The sequence below is a fragment of the Idiotropiscis lumnitzeri genome, chromosome 1 (assembly GCF_059441095.1).
Source record: "Idiotropiscis lumnitzeri isolate Australia: NSW breed Sydney's pygmy pipehorse chromosome 1, RoL_Ilum_1.0, whole genome shotgun sequence".
Classification (NCBI taxonomy): Eukaryota; Metazoa; Chordata; class Actinopteri; order Syngnathiformes; family Syngnathidae; genus Idiotropiscis; species Idiotropiscis lumnitzeri.
The window spans coordinates 31,504,245-31,522,242 of record NC_142391.1 but is presented as its reverse complement, the minus strand read 5'-3'; positions in this window follow the sequence as shown (position 1 = coordinate 31,522,242).

Here is a 17,998-nt window from a genome sequence, read left to right as displayed (position 1 = left end):
GCGATAAGGGGACATTAATAAGAGCTGTGCCCGGGTTCATTTAAAAGCGGACAGGCCGCTTTCTCATTATTGAGCTCCCCCCAGCTTTATTTAAAGGACTTTATTTAAGGCCGGCCCGTGAATGTGTCCTGCTGGACAGACGCTTAAAGCGCCTGACAGAGTGGGAAAGTTACGACCATAACTTACACCCTGAGCAGTGAGCGTTCACACACGCACACACTGGACCTATCTTTTTTTTGGGGGGGGGGGGAGACATTTCGCAGGCCGCTACGCCTTCACGAGCCTCTGAGGAGCCCAAAAATGTTTGAACAAAGCTACACACCTCGTTTACTTTTACGCCTCCCACAATCTCCGGCCCACAAATGTTTTAGTGGCTCCAATATCTGTAATGATTATAAGCAATTGGAGGATATCGAGCGAGGGCTGACATGTCAGCGATAATGTCCAACTTGCTTCTTCTTTCCCAAAAATATAAATTGTTCTTCTGGTCCTAATTCGTCTTGTAATTCTTGTACTTGAACTTGTATTTCCTCCACTTCTTGTGGCGAACACGCAGTTAAATGAAAAGGGATGAATTATGACGGGAAACCTCTGCGGAACAGACTGGGGCCGAGCCAACAAATAGTATTCGCTCCTGTGTAGCCTCCACACTTGATACACTCGATGAAAAACACGTAGATTTATACTCCTAAAACCAGCCTGACATCCAAAAAATACTGTCACCTCCTCTCCAGCTCATACCTTATTTATTTTTTTATACCAAGTGTGCGCCGGATGTCCCTGCTGGGGCTTTAAATCTGTCTGCTAGTGTTTAGAATGTCACTATGAGAGCAGAAAATGGAGGAAAAGCCCACTTGACTCCTCGTTTTTTCCCTCTGCAAATACTCCTTTCAGACGTTTAACTCCGTGTGTAACATCCGAAAGAGATGACAATGACATGGTCCGAGTTGTTCTTGAACAGGCAGGCTATCTCAACTTTTTCGGTCCAAGGCAAACATTTTTCCAAGGACCCCCACGACAAGGTGTACTCCTAACCCTAAATTCCATGGGATTTTTTGTTTGTCTTATTTTTTTAAAGTTTAATGGAGAGGAACTTAACCAAATTCAATGTCATTAAATTCATTGTTTATTGTGGACTGACTCCCATTGCTTGCACTAACGCCATGCTGCTAACAGTGGAGGTAGTTTACAAAGTAGAACGTTGAAAAATTTCATTTCTGATCCCAACACACACACGCACGCACACACACGCATGCACTCAAAATGAATTTAATTCCCACTAAGAAGCCGACAACATGACCTAAACGGGCCAGCCGTGGCCAAGTGGTTGAGATTGTCACCAACCTCTTTGGAGACTGTTTAAGACCACAGGTGTGAAACTCTGCCCTCCTGCATGTTTTAGCCAACAGACTTGTTTTAAATAATCAGCACATCAGCAAGCTCTGCAGGAACCTGAAAACGATCCTGATCATTTGAATCAGGAGCGTTGAGTATTTAGATATTTATTTTGCTATATGGCATTACTGTCATGATTTGTATTTGTTGTTTTTGAGTTAGTATTTTGTTTCATGTGTTTCCTTGTTTAGTGTTTGTCTTGTGCACTGATTGTGTTCACCTGTGCTTGTCGTCTCACTACCTCGTGTTAACCAATCAGCTCCCTGCAACCCTTTGTGTCTTGTCCAGGTGCTCCTCGTTGTCTCGTTTAAAAAAACGTACCACTTCAATGGCACTAATGGAACTTGTAGAAGAAATAGCCACTAGCATAGACAGCAAAGAGTTCACTGTGGGGATTTTCATCGACCTAAAAAAAGCTTTTGACACTATAGATCATAGTACATTACTAAATAAATTAATGAGATATGGCAAAAGAGGTGTAACATATGAATGGATGAAAAGTTATTTAGAAAATAGATATCAGTATGTGCAGTTTAAAAATACAAAATCCAATCAACTACATATTACACATGGGGTTCCTCAGGGGTCTGTGCTAGGCCCCAAATTATTTATATTGTATATAAATTATATTTGTTGTGTCTCAAAAACACTAAAAAGTGTCTTATTTGCAGACGACACAACTTTCTATTGTTCTGGAAAAAATCTAAAACAGCTTCTGACTATTGTGTTGTGAATTGATCATATTAAAAAATGGTTTGACACAAGCAAATTATCACTCAATTTAGACAAAACAAAGTTCATTGTTTTTGGCACGAGACCAATCAAACACCAAGTAAAAATCAATGTAAACGCAACTGAAATAGAAAGAGTGTATGAGAATACATTCCTTGGAGTAGTAATTGATGCAAAATTATCCTGGAAGTCACATATAGATAATGTAAAAAATAAAATGTCAAAAACTATTGGGATCTTATATAAAACCAAGGATGTACTAAATAAGACGTCTCTATACACATTATATTGTTCCCTATTATTACCATACCTGACTTATTGTGTGGAAATATGGGGAAATGCCCATAAAACCAACACTCTACCTATTTTCAAGCTGCAAAAAAAAGCAATCAGAATTATTAATCGATCAAAATTTAATGAACCTACAAATCCATTATTTATCAAATTGAACACTGTGAAATTTTATGATTTTGTTGAATTTAAAATCGCGCAAATAATGTATAAAGTACATAATAATATGATCTGCCGCAATACTCAGAAGCTCTTTGAAATGAGAGAAAGTTGTTACAACTTATGGGGCACAAGATTGTATAAAAAACCTAAACCAAGAACAGACATTAGGCTTAGGTGTGTTTCTGTAAAAGGTGTAATTCTGTGGAATGACTTTGAAATGGACCTGCCGCGTGTCGTTGTCAGTGTCTCCTGTCAAGTGTCTGTAGTCTGTTCCTCAGCATGTTTCAGTTTTCATAGTCACAGTTATTTTGCTTGTGTTTTTTTTTGTTACTTTGATCCTTGTTTTGTACTCTGATGATTTAGTGCTTCAGAGTTTGCCCTTTAGTTATCTTCTATTAAATATCCTTTAAGTAACCCCTGCCTGCCTGGCTTTGGGTCCTTCTCAACCTCCACCCACAACGTGACAATTACAGGTTAAACAGTGGTTTGAGAATTTTTTTTAAAATAATGTAATACTTTGTGATTTATAAAAAAAATGTTTATCTTGCACTCAACAAATTCTCCATATATTTCAAATAAAATTAAAACTAATACAAAAACAAATTAAAAAACTCAATGAAACTATTATCAGAAAAATAAAGATAAAAAAAACCTGCTCTGAATTTTTTAAAATTTACTCAAATTTAATACAAGTAAAAACTAAATAAAATGTAAATCCCAAACTTTTACAATCGTGGTGTGTTCATGATAAATAAATGTATTTCTTCTTCTTCTGAACCATTTTCCTTCCTGGTGGAAGGCAATGACGTGATTGTAACATGCCGCTGCCCTGCTACTTAAAGCTCCATTTACATTCTGGAGGTGAAACCTGGTTGGAGATGGCAGTTGGCCGAATGTTATACTGGTGTATCAGGAAAAGTGCTGAGTAAGGAAACGACTCCTGGCATAAGTCAAAATTTGAACTAAACCTTGATTAGACCTAGTTTTCATCTACATTTTCATATTTAATTTCTGCGCTTAACATCAAAACAATAAAAATGAAATTAGTCCACCAGTTTTAAGCGGCTCATTTTAGTTTCACCCTGAAATTTTACTCCAAAGCCGAACATCGCAAACTTTTTGTTTGTGTAATTTATTACAAGTGATTTTGACAGACCCCCAAATCACAGCCGTGCAGGGCACCTATGGCATCCAGTGCTCCCAGTTTGAGAAGCATTGTTCTCGCATGTACCAGGTGACGTCACATCAAGTGTGATCTCACTTGGTAAGGACGTGGGCTTGAGCAGTAGCGGAAGAGACGGTTTTCCACATTCCCCCTTCCCCAGCAGACTGCTTGATTAAAAGCCTAAACGAGGAGCAGCGTGATGTCCCACTCAGTCATCCACGTCCGCTTCTTTTGCCTCCTTTTCCTCCAGCAGCATCAGCAGCAGCAGGAGGCGCCGAGCGTCCGGTCGACTGGAACAAAGACAGGAAGGGAGCGGAAAAAGAAGGATGGAGTGACAGGAAGGCGAGAGAATGAGAGCATACATCACGGCACTCGTGGCTGACATTTGTGCTCGCTGCGGAGAGATGCCATGAATTTTAATATGAAGCTGTGATGAGGAACAAAAAAACGAGGCCTTTTTCTCCTCTCACATCAAATCTGTTCGTCGTGGCCCATCTCAGCTCGTTTGGGTCAAGAATACACTTCATGGCAATGTGATGAGGTGTGCGCTCAGAAAATGGATCCAATTTTTATTACATTGGTGGGGGGCTTCGGGAAAGACATGTTTTGACAAAAAAATAATAATATTTACATGAATATTTGTGGACCACAGTATTTCTTTTAAACTTTTGTCAACATGTCTGCACAAAAATGTAATAGCTTATTCCTTGGCTCATACACAAGCTTGTCACAAAGATTAGTTTGCTATGCCCTTTTTTTTTGTATGTTTTATTTCCAGAATCCTCCAAGTTAACAAAGAAACCACATAAAAAAAAACAATTAGAGCATAATTTCCTTGGTGGAGGTATCTAGAACCCCCAAAAGCATCCTTTCTTGGGCCAATATCAAAATGCTCATATGCAGGAATTTACGGCCATATTCCTCATTAAAAGTAGGCGTTTTTCAAGTTGTCACTTATTCATTAATTTCTCCAAAATTTGTTGATAAAAAAGAAAATGATAACTAATTTCAGTTTCCTGATCAAAAATGATATTGATAGTGAAAAATGGGCCATGTTGGATCTTGTCCTCCTTTCAGGCCCCTCCAAAATCCCCGTCTGCAAACACCGCTAGCAAGCCCCAGGCCCTTCTCAGACTTTTTCTATACGCACAACCAATGACAGCAGTTATGCACCCCCATAACTAAGTGTTCCCTCCGTGACGAAGCGCGCGATTGGTCGGTCATGCCATTAGCCGCGCTAGTCTCACCTCCCTCTGCTTCCCTGCCTACTCACCTCGGCGGATATGTGTGTTTGCACACCTCCACCACCAGCACCATCACTAATCCTCGCCTTCTTCAGGGAGGGATAAGAATAATACAACAAGATCCAGTGCTACTAATGAAACCCTATTATTTTTCCAGAGCCGGAATGTCAGGAGAGGAGGAAAAGGGAAAGAAATTGTATGAGGTATTGATTGACTATAGTGGAAGGAATGCCAGGAGGAGGGAAATGTCTTAATCCGAGGAAGGAATAATGAGAAGGAGAATTTTAGGAGTAGATGGGAAAGTTGAGTGGAGACACGATGCGTTCAAAGACACAGGCTCAAATGTGTGTGAATGTCTTGCAGACGCATGGCCATTCTCCACCAGAGCCACCATCCGGCCTGTGAGATTGAATTTAACCCGACCCCCATTATTACACGGTTGCCATGGCGACTGTGGACACCTCCCCAAAGGCTGCTGTGTGCCACCTCATCCAGCAGGTGTCACAGTGGTGAAAAATGAGGGTGGCCCAAACTTTTACGTTATATTTCAGACGAAAGTGTTGTTGATCTGAAGATTTAGTCAGACCGTAGCTTTGTCTAACAGCAAATAGTGCTTTGCCGACAAATTGTAGCCTCTCGAAGAAATTTCAAACCTTTTGTGTGGGCGCCATCTGCTTGCAACCTGTCACTATAGAGTGCGTTCACTCTATATGATAACTGGTGGCATTTCAAATGCGTCCATTTGCGGAATTAAAATGATACCTGCAGACGCTCAATCAAACATAAGCAGCAGGCAATCTTTTTTTCCATATTTGAATTGCATCTACATATATTCAAGCATAATCATTTGTCTTATTGAACTTCGTTTCCCCCCCCGAGAAATACAGCATGCACAAGATCACTTAACCGCACGCAAACACACGCGCACACTCACCCAGATCCAGGGCTGTGCTATTGAAAGCACATACATGTCTGTGTGCACAAATTGGAGTTTTGTCAGCAGCGGGGCTCTAATGGATGGCCAGAGAAAGGATGCCACCCACAGCACCATCTGGCTAATGCCCCGTCCTCTGCCTATGAATTTGGCTCAATTGTGCCCAAGAGAGAGAAGCCACATGTTCATTATGAAAGCAGCAGGGGGCTTAGAGATCCCCCGAGTGGCGGCGACCGAGCGAGCGTGTCACAGGACGATGTGACACACAACGCGGCGCTGGAGGAACAAGGAGATGAAGAAGAGGAAAAAAGACAAGCTCCTCCAGTCAATGAGTTTGTCAGCCAACCTTGACAGACTTCCAGCAGGGAGTCTTCCCCATTGTTTTAAAGTAGATTCTTTTTTCCCAGCATGCATTGTGGGCCCACGTATCACAATACTGACACCAAACCAACGATTATTTTTTTCTCTTTGTAAAAGCCAATTTGGTCTCGCATTTTTTGGGTACAAAATAACCTATTTGTTTCTGCTCTAGTTTTGGTCAATATTCTTTTGCAATTTTTGGCCCCAAATGATTGAAACATGAACTTGCATTAACTTAAAAACTCACCTAATTCTTCCCTGTATCATAGTTTAAATAAGATCTACTCTCCATGATCGCTGCACCTGTTTTATGTTATGCTATGATGTAATATAATGTATGATGGAACGATGCCAGAAGGTACAGTTTTTTGTCCGTGTTTTATTTTGCTTTGTTTGGTTCACTGTCTGCTACCAAGTCGGCACTGCAAATGTGAATATTTAATTGCCTTACCTGGATGAATAAAGGTTCACTTAAGAGAATTTAGAAATGTCTAGTTAAGTATGATTGCATGGAACCTGTTGGACGGAATATAATCAACTTTTGAGCGAATGCATGTTGACAAAAAAGTCTGTTTTTAAATTTGTTTATTAATGGTTTGTTGCTTATCTCTTGGTAGGCCTATACTAGGTTTGGTTTTGTTTGTTATATTTGAGAGTGCAGGAAAATAATTTAGTTAGTTGGGAAAAATGTTTTTTCTTTCTTTGCTTTAGCTGTTGTTTTTTTTTCATGTATTTAATTATTACTTTTTTGATTGTCTCTCGACCAACGTATTTATTTGGTCTTCATTGAGGTGTGGACATACTGCCACTTTTCCAATATATGTCGTTATTATAATAGCATAATTGCGCTTATTAATTGCCCTTTTTATGTCCTGTCATTACAGCAGTAAAATAATACCTATGTGCTTGCCAAAAATGTGGTTTTCTTTATACACTCTGTCATCCAGGTCACGATTATCCACAAAGATTGAATTGCAGCAAATGCACTTGCAAATGTGTGTGAGGCCGTGAAGGTGTCTAAGTGGGATTTTGTGACTTGCATAGTTTGCAAATGTCCATGCTGCTGTTCTAATTTTGGAGATAATAATATTTCCACTCATGTTTTTTAGTTTGCTGTGTGGAGCCACAACCTCACAGGTTTCACAAGCTCTGCGGGAGCATGATAACAATGCTGATCATTTGAATCAGGTGTGTTGGAGGAGGGAAACATCGAAAGCAAGCGGGATAGTGGGAATTGGGGAGTGGAGTTTGACACATGTACATTTACCTGTTGCTTTCAGCAGGTGTCTGTGTTCATTTCCAAATACATCATAGCTGAATCGTCTGTTGTTGTTCTTTGTGCATGTCTGATTTTTGGTATATTTAATTGGATTTTTATCTTTTGGAATGTACTCCCTGCCCTTCCCCCTATATTTGTAATTGTTCTTATGTGTCTTTTTCGGAAGTGACTTCTGATTGTCCGCTAAGGTCTTGCAGAATCTTAAGAGTTTCTAGTTCCACCTGTTGCTTTGACACTCACCTTACCAGAGCGCAAATGCACTTTTGTGTCGTTAGAGATGTTTTTTTTATGCAACTACAATAGGGAAACCCTGATTCAAGCGGAGAAAGTACACCTTTAGTGCAGCTGTGGGCATCGCCCGAGTGACACCGGGACCTGAATTGAAACATGGTCATTTTGAAATTAAACGCTTCCAACATCAGCGAATGTGCACAAACCCCCATTAGGTATCTTTATCTGTATCCGGGCCATCGTGAGAGCAGCCTAACAGCATCTGTCAGGGCCCGCTAAACCCCCCTGGACCCATAAAATGCCGGGGCCTCCTCTGTGAAAGAATGGAGGCTGGAGGAACCCGGTGGGACTCATAGGAAGAAGGTATGGCGAGAAATAAAATGTGTTTTTTTTCTCCCCCTCTCCCACTCCAGCACGGCGTGTGCCATGCGTAGCCACGCAGGCAGATGGGGGAGGTGCAGGTGGAAATAAAACATGCATGAGTCGCCTGCAGCCCAGGAAAATAATTACTGTCATTTAGCAGACATGTAGAAGAGAACAGCGCCCCGCCCCCCCCCCCGTCTGCCCACAGGACGCTACACACCACCTGCATACCGATCAACTGCGCTGCCAGGTGGGGACCGACCACGTGTTTACCCAACTTGATTACCTCCACCAGGAAGATGAGGTTGTTATCGGCATGTTATTGTCTGTTTGTCAACTCACCGGTTGTCTTATTCTGTTCATGGTTAAGAAGACTGAAGCCTATCCAAATTTTGAGACTTCAATGAAGTCAACACGTGTCAATGAAGACAATTTAGTCTCAGTCTGATCGGATGTGCAGTAGAGCAGGAGTCGCCAACGTAGTGCCCGTGGGTAGCCCCCAAGGTCCAATAGCCCATGGGCACGTTCTAAAAATAGCGCACCATTGATGGGGCATTGTGATTTTCTAAGAATGTTGTATAAGTCATCATTTGAAATTGTTCTGATCTATGGAAAAGTAAAAAAATGTTGGTATGAATATGTTTCGGAATTATCGTGACTTTTTCTGTCAGCCAATTTTTGTGGTCGACTTAGCTAATTTTTCCCCAAGCCCTGATAATAATAAATGCTGCAATATAATTTGAGCTAATTGGTATCACAAGTGTGTATCAAACCAGTTGCCCTTCCAACTAATCAGACGCGAAGAAGCAACGCTCAGCCTCACAAAGGCCTTTTCCTTGGCTGTGATCAGATTCCATGATGTGGTCCCTGGATCTTGGCGAACTTCAAATCACATCCAAATTCCATCCCCTCCTCCTCCTCTCCTCTCTCCTTGCTTTTGTCTCAGTGCTGTGGAGTGCAAGTAGCAAACACATTTATTGAGAGAGGAGGGATGCCAGCAGAGGTCAAACGTCTGCCTCGCAATCATTCTTTATGACGGATCTAGCGGTGCAGCCTTCATTACCCTGAATTATACGTCATTATTGCATTTCCCCCAAGGCCCTGTATGGGACGCCTCTGGCCTTATCAAGCTATCATCATACCCAGGAGGAGTGTTAAAGCGGCAACTCTCCGATGACATCTGCCTCTCACATGGACAACTTTAACATTCTCACGTGCGTACGTGCGTGACATATATGCATGATGCGCATCGCAAGCTTGTCATCCAATACAAGAGCAATATTAAATATTCTGTCCGTACATACACAATTAGTACAGTAGTGGCCTATGAATGCATTTTCCCATTTATTGATATGCTTTTCATCAGTTACAACCTACTCAAAACCAATTTTTAATCAGGAAAAATAGTACTTTATTGTAAAAGAATGAAAAATGTGTAATTACTGGACTGATTCTCTATACATGCTGGACGTGTGCCTCGAAGGAGCATGGCCTAATGAGTAATATCAGGCACCGGAGTCTCCTAAGTTGGGGAACTCTCACGTCAAAGTATCACTGTCGTTCCTAAGTCGTTCTGAAGTGGCAATGGACTTACTGCATTCCAAATGTTTTTCGCTGAAGACGCTCATTGTTCCTGATTGAGCCCATCAGTGCGAAACATTTGAATATAAATCGGGAATGAGAACAGCGGGGTTGCTCCAGCCTGAATCACCTTGTTGTCACCGCTGCCCGTCTCTGCAGCGCACCTCCTGTGCACCCGCTGTGTTTATTAGCACAAGTGAGGCGGCGGTGTGAAGTAGAGTGATAATCTGCGAAACCAGCGGGGCGCTGTTTTGGCGCACGTCATGTTTTGCAACTCATTGTTACTGGGATAGAAGTGGCAGCCAGTGCACAGGAGGAGGCAGACATGGATGGGTGGAGGATGAATGTCATTCATATTCTCACCAATCATTCAGCTAACATTCCCATCCATCCATCCATTACGCTGTCCATTCAACAATGCATTGTCCATATTCGCACCATCCATCCACCCAACACTTTACCATCATTGGCCATCAGTGAGTATTCTAACACAACTTATTGTGCTGCAGTGTGAGCTGAGAGTAGGCGCATACTCAGCAGGGTGCCCGTATCAGACAGTATATGAACATTACACCCACACGCACACACACACACGACTCCCTCCCTAGTGTGCTGCGATATCGGGCAGCCAGTTAGGGAGTCAGTGCGCAGTAACAGGGCTATTAGGACTCCCAGGGACCCTATTGATCTCCTCATTGATCCCCTTCGCCTCGCCTCGCCTGGCCCAGACAAGCGGACGGGGTTTATACGGCCTCGATGGGAGAGGGAAAGTGCTACACTACAGAAAAATGCGTGCCGGACACACCAGGGGATTGAACGCCATAAGCGCGACCAATGACAGAAGGTGAAACATACACTTATAAAAAGCCCTTTGGCATTTAGAGCATTGTCAGCACATCCAGCAAGGCTTCAAAGGATTCAAGTCAAAATATTACTTTTTTTTTGTTTGAATACAAATACAAGTTGAACAAGTTTTATGAGTTTTTCGAGTGACCATGTTGGTACCTCACACCACTCACAGCTCAAAACTTCTTACCCTTTCGAAATGCTATAAATTCGCATATGCCACAGATTGTGCTCCTTCCAGTGTACGTGTATTGGAAATATATATATTGAAGGATTCTATTACGATTACTGGCATTATTTTAAACACATGCGGGACAGAATGTCGATAATTAAAGTTAGCAGGTTCATATTTACTGAATATTTTAAACATTGATGAAACAAGAAGCGTTTATCAAATGAAACTAGAAGCATGGTTCACAAGGATGACTGGGATTGTAGGCCTGATGTTTACTGATTTATTAGATTATTCTCATATGCTAAATCTATCGTACTTAGTTTAAATGTGTGAACTTTACTGAAATCTTCAGTCGTAAGAGAAACTTGCACATGTAGCATTTCCATGACCTGCACTCACACTCACAGCACTTCATGGACAAATATGACGAAGCACATTCTCCACATTGGCTGTAGGGATGCAAACATACCAAATTGGGCACTGGAGGACTCACACAGACGCTATCAAAAGAAAAACACATTCCGAAAGACATAACAATTGGAGATCGGAGCACATGCACATACGCCTACACACACACAGACATATACATACACCTGCACATACACGTGCACACCGACAAGATTACAGAAGAATGCCAGCGGAGAGACGGGGGGACGGCCCACCGGAGAAGGCCAGCCTTGGCGTGCCAGTCTACGGGACCAGACGGGAATCGACCATCATCAACTATCCAGACGATGACTAACCTGGGGAAGACCTTCCCTTGGACGTCGACCCGTTCCGTGGGAGGGAGCGAGGACGACCGATTCAACCTACATTACCCTTGACATAAAAAACTCCTATAAAAACAGAAGCTGGGCTGAAAGATGGCGCACATTTTTCGACTGTGCTCGCCCGAGTGCAGTTTCTCGTGAGATTAAGAAAAAGCTGCCTAGATATCTGTCTTTGTACTATTTCGTGAACTCCTGAAATTGAAGAAATTAAATATCGGAACTCTAATCAGTTGTTGAGTCTTTATTTGACCCTTTTCTTCTTGAGCACAAAAAAAACGAACACGCATTGGAGTAAGTTTGGCTTTTAAAGGTTGATTTACTAACTACTTCTCATTTCCACGGTGACCCGACTCCAACAATATATTTTTTGCAGAAGATAGAGAATGTATGCCTCTGAAAATTGCCACAGTTTCTGACTAAATGTGTTGCAGCACCGCATGAGTTCACTGTGCTTAAAGCATTTTATCATTGCCAAAGATGCTATTCATTAGCCCGTCTATGGCGTTTTGTATTATGTGTTTGCATTAGGAGAGCGGTTTATTGTTGTTGTGTTCCACCTTAGAGCTTCCATTGCACATGGACGGAAATAGAAGAGAAAATTAAGAAGAATTACATCCACTCTTAACTATATCACTTTGTTACGATTTCTATTTAGTTGTTATTATTTCTATTTCCATTTATTCTAGACCCTTTAGGCGTGTGACTGGTTTCCAGACAATCGCTGGGCACAAATATTATGACTCTGTTTTGTCTAGATTACATTTGTTTTTATTTCATGTTTTTTTTTTCTCTTCATGTTTTATGTCTTGTTTTCTCGTGTGCTTTTGCCTCCATCGTTACGTTTTGTTCCCACCTGTTCTCATCATCCAGGTCCCTTGTATTAACCAATCAGCTCACTCCAGCTCTTTTTTTACTTGTCCAGGTGTTTATTGGCGTCTCGTCAGTTTGTTTTCAGTTCCCTGCTTTTTTTGTGTCTGTATCAGGTCAGTGCTTCTTTTGGTGCTCCTGTCAATTCCCTTTGTGTGTCCATTCGTGTTTTTGGTTAATGCCATGTTGTTTTTAGATTTTTTGGACTCCTAGCATTTAGTATTTTTATTCCATATGCCTTGTTTGTTTTATTTGGGGAAAATAAATACCTTTTGTTTTGAGTTTATCCAGCTTCACCTCCCTGTATTTTGCGTTCACCTTTTTGTCACTACCACCATCACAACAACTTGCAAGTTGTGACACATCCGGACAACCATTCACACCTACGGACAATTTAGAGTCTGATAAACAGGCATATTTTTGCGATGTATGAGTCAGCCAGAGGACCCACAAAAAACATGAGAACTCCACAGGGATTCAAATCCCAAACCTCAGAATCATGAGACAGACCACTTGGTCACAGCTCTATGCAAAATTATTTATAGTTTCATTATTTCCTGTGGGGCAAATCTGGTTTTGCATGTTTATATATATATATATATATATATATATATATATATATATATATATATATATATATATATATATATATATATATATATATATATATATATCCATCCATTTTCTGTACCGTTTCTCCTCACTAGGGTCGCGGGGGGTGCTGGAGCCTATCCCAGCTATCTTCGGGCAGTAGGCGGGGACACCCTGAACTGGTTGACAGTCATTTGCAGGGCACACAGAGACGAACAACCATCCGCACTCACACTCATACCTAGGGGCAATTTAGAGTGTTCAATCGGCCTGCCATGCATGATTTTGGAATGTGGGAGGAAACCGGAGTACCCGGAGAAAACCCACGCAGGCACGAGGAGAACATGCAAACTCCACACAGAATGGCCATATTGAACCCACGCCCGATGCTGTCTCTCACTGCGAGGCCATCGTGCTAACCAGTCGGCCACCGTGCCGCCTATATATACACCGCCTATATATATATATATATATATATATATATATATATATATATATATATATATATATATATATATATATATATACATATATATATATATAGTAGTAGTAAGTGTTGGACGACCTAGCTTCTCTTGAAAGGTCCGTCTTGAATATGGCCTTTCAAGTGCATCTTCAATTAATCCACACTTTTCCCTCCTTCGGCCATTGTGGTTTAAAAAAGCAAGAATATGGTTTAGATATTCGAACGGTCACCAGTTACGACTTCCGGTGTTCTGCCAAAATGTCCTACCCTTACGAATCGTCCTACCGCAGGCTGATTTGACAACCTGATCTGACAAAATGTCCGACCCATCCAAAACTTCCTACCAGAGGCTAATTTGTCGTGTGCTTTCAGATTGTTTCGTTTACATGCATATAGATAGAATTCAAAATCTTTTAGTAAAATACACGTCGACGCAAGCAGGTAGGGCGTCCTGACAGTTTAATTTATATATGTATATGCATAGATATGTTGACAAGCAACTTTTACTGGCGATATCAAATGAGTCGTAAGTGATGTGTTCAACAGAAACGCACGTCAGTGTATTTTGAGGCAATGAAAAATTCAAATGAAAATATAAAGATTAAGTACTCCCCTCTTCGAATCGACCAAACGACGGGTAGGACAAAAAGCTCCAAATTTCCCACGAAATCACTATCGGCGTAGTGCGCATGCGTGCGCATGCGTGAGCATGCATACTAGGCATTGGTAGGACGTCTCGATGGGTAGGAAGGATTTTCAGAACACCTGGTGTGTTGATTCCGCATAGCGCTGCCCCCTCACGAGTGAGTATCCAATCACAAAACGCGTTCAGCGGAAGGCCAGCGATAAGGCTCACTGTGACCAACTTGGGATCTGATTGGCTATCGCAACTGCCTATCAAATCTGAAATCTCATTGACTTCGACAGAAGAGATGCCCACACAATTGTATTTGAAGGCCTCGGAAAGAATAGTACCCGCTACTGGTATTGTGAAACCTGCCTGGCAACATGAGCTAGCATAATTCAGATTGGATAAAAACTCTTACCTAAAAATACAACGCTAGGATATAAAATTACATCAATGTGGAGAATAGGATATTTTTTTCTTGTTTATGTTAAGCCAGCAGAGAAGGCCTTGATGGCCTTGATGGCCCACCACTCCGATAATGACAGTTGTCCTAGTTGATAGGGTCTCATTGAATTCTCTATGTAAACAAACAAATGCCATGAATCCACTTTTAGAAGTGTGGAGTCCAACTGTAATTTGTGTTATTAATATTTGAGGGCAGCTGGTAGGTCTTCATCAAGTCCAGTTGATTAATAACAGGCCCCGTCACACCTTCACTCATCACTAATGGCCCTCTGTCTATTATTATCACTTCATAATGAGGTCTGAAAGAAGTCGGGCATATGTGTGCACACGTATGTGCACGCTGACTCGAATTACATGCGTGACACATGACAGCACAGCAAAGCTAAAGCTCAGAATGTCTAATAGCAAGCATGTCTACCTCACAGTTCTGATGTTTTGGATTTGCATCACGCCCATTCCAGAGTGAACCCCGCCCCTCGCCCTAAATGTCAGCTGGGACATTCTCCAGGTCACCCAAGACCCTAATGAAGATAAGGAGATGAAAATATGGATGACTGCAAGTCCAGATACACTATAATCGAACTATATACTTGATGCTCTTCTCATTTATTATCCTCTTGAAAGTGACCCACTAGCCCGCTGAATATGTAAATGAGCCACACTTATCTTAAGCATGATCTAGGAGGGAGTTCGAGCCAGCATTAAGAAGCATAACTGGATCATCTGTGCAGAGAGAAGATAGGAAAAGGAAGTTTGAGCTAACCTGTGGGAAAAACATGGCTGGAGCAAAACTCCACTTGGTGGGATTAAAGACCTTGTGAGGAGTAAACTTGGCCAACCATCTTTTCTGCAAAATTCTTCATCTCTGCGTGTCGATGCATTGGTCTTCAGGCCAACAGTTATTAGAATGTCTAAAAATTTCGTTCTGAATTTCACGCTGGTGACAATGAGTGTTCTTCGTCACAAGCACTTTGAAGATCTGTTTTCTCAACCGTTATGCTTACGATAAAGTGTTTGCAATACGGTCGGCGTGATTACAATTAATTTGGAAAAAAATCTGGTGTTTTAGAACTTCTGTTTGTTTGATGAATGAACATGCCACATCTTCTTGGATAGCTGCCAATCACAAGTCACTCTTAATGTGAATTTACTTGCATTTTATGATTTATTAAATATGCCATATTTATGCCTAGTAACGCTATCAAAATATGACAAAAATATAAAGAGCAGTAAAACACTTCCAGACCTCACGTGGCTGCTGTGATATTCTTAACACAGCGTCCATAAACTAAATTACCTCACCTCCCAAAAATACTGAGTGCTCCAAGTTCCCCCATAATGACTTTCAATCAACAACAGTGGTGTAGTAGGACTACGTGTTCATGAAAGTAATCCTATTGCAAGTCACTTCAACATCATTATGCACAATTTGTAGAGCTTGGAGGGTTCAGTTACCACTGCGTGTCTGCCTGAGTGTGGGAATGAATGGTTGTTTTTCTATGTCTGCTCCGTGATTGGCTGGCAACCAATTCAGGGTGTACCCTGCCTCTCGTCCAATGTCAGCTGGGAAAGGCAGCATCACACCCATGACATTAAGAAGGATAAGCACTTTTTAAAATGGACAAATGGATAAAAATATTCATAAAATAAGACTCATGGCAATTTATGTTTAAAATGCATAACAGCTATGCATAATTGTATTAAAATTATTCATATAGATAGCATTTATGGAAAATATGATGTCATAACATGTCCAGCATGGTGTGTCAAAATTCAACTCCTCTGTTTTGTGATTGGCATATCCAACCAAGTGACGACCAGAGGTTTCATTCGGCAACACAATGTGCGGTGAACAGTTCCCTCTGCTGGCAGGAGATGCCATATTGTCCTTCCATACTCCATTCTCTGCATAGCCTTTGGGCCGCAGGTGTGCTGGAGCCTATCCCAGCTGACTTTGGATTTCAGGGGGTTTACTCGTTATACTGACAAATTGTAATATTGACAATAAAAGGCATATGCATCTTTTAGGAAACAGGGAGGTGGTGAGCTGGTGAGTCTGGACTCTAGCGCACCAATGACCCTCCAGGCAATATTCACAATGCTCAGTTATGTCGTGGTGCTAGTTGTTTGATGCAAATATTTTCCCCTACGCAAATGAAGACAGGGTTAATAAATAACTGGGGTGGCAAGAGCAGTGCAGTGTGGACACACTCGTTAGGAGGCGTGGGTTCGAATCCCACCTTCTTGCTTGGTACTTTCAATGGGCTTTGTCTGAGGTGGGATTCGAACCCACGCCTCCTGGGGAGACTGCGACCTGAAAGCAGCGCCTTAGACTGCTCTGCCATCCTGGCAGCTGGTAATGCTCTCTTGACTGTGTTTGCTTTGTTCTTGTTTGGTACTTTCAATGGGATCTGTCTGAGGTTGGATTTGAACCCACGCCTCCCCAAGATTTGAACCCACGCCTCCTGGGGAGACCATGACCTGAACGCAGCACCTTAAACCGCTCTGCCATCCTGGCACCTGGTTATGCTCTCTTGACTGTGTTTGCTTTGTTCTTGCTTGGTATTTTCAATGGGCTCTGTCTGAGGTGGGATTCGAACCCATGCCTCCTGGGGAGACTGCGACCTGAACGCAGTGCCTTGCCAGAGTTGGGCCCAGACCCTCTGGCCTTATTCAAAAAAAGCGTCTGTGCATGACGCCGCCGTGGGAAAGATGCTAACGGCAGCGGTTTATTAAAACATCATTCGCTGGCGAATTTATTCTTCAAATCCACTCTTGTAATGGTATGCCGCAGTAGCAGGTGGGAAGCGCGGGTTACGTGATGAAATAATTTAGAGTTTTATCTGGCAGTGCAACCCCAAACACTAAATGTTTTGACGTTGTTTCTATGGTCTATAGATGACATCAACATAATACCTTTCCCACATGCATCCACCATTTTGTTTAGGAGGCCAAGCTTTTCCCCTCCATCCTACGAAAAATCCCAGAGGTGCCATCAATGTCCGGGGAACACGGTCCTGGAAGGGATTCAGGTGGTTCTGAGCCTGACACCTCCACTCTACTGACAAGACGCTACACAAAGCCCAGACTGCACGGGGAACTGGGAGCAGCCGCCAGAATACGAAGATTCTTCTTTTGCGACATGCGGACGAGGAGAGGATGTACCATAGAATGGGAAGATGTAGACTACATGTTATGTGGAGCAAGTGGACGACACATGTCTGGATTAGATTAGAATTAGAATTAGAAATCCCTTTATTGTCATTGTATTCAAGTGTGCAACGTGATTAGGAGAGAGACATTTATGAAGACATAGCATTGGATATGATCCAGCCCTCACATAAGGTTGACATTATGTTTAATGGTGCGCCTTGAGAATTTTTCTGAAGTAAAATACGTGTCGTGTCGCTCAATGCCCTTGTCTTTTTTTCACTATATATGTTAAACTTCTGT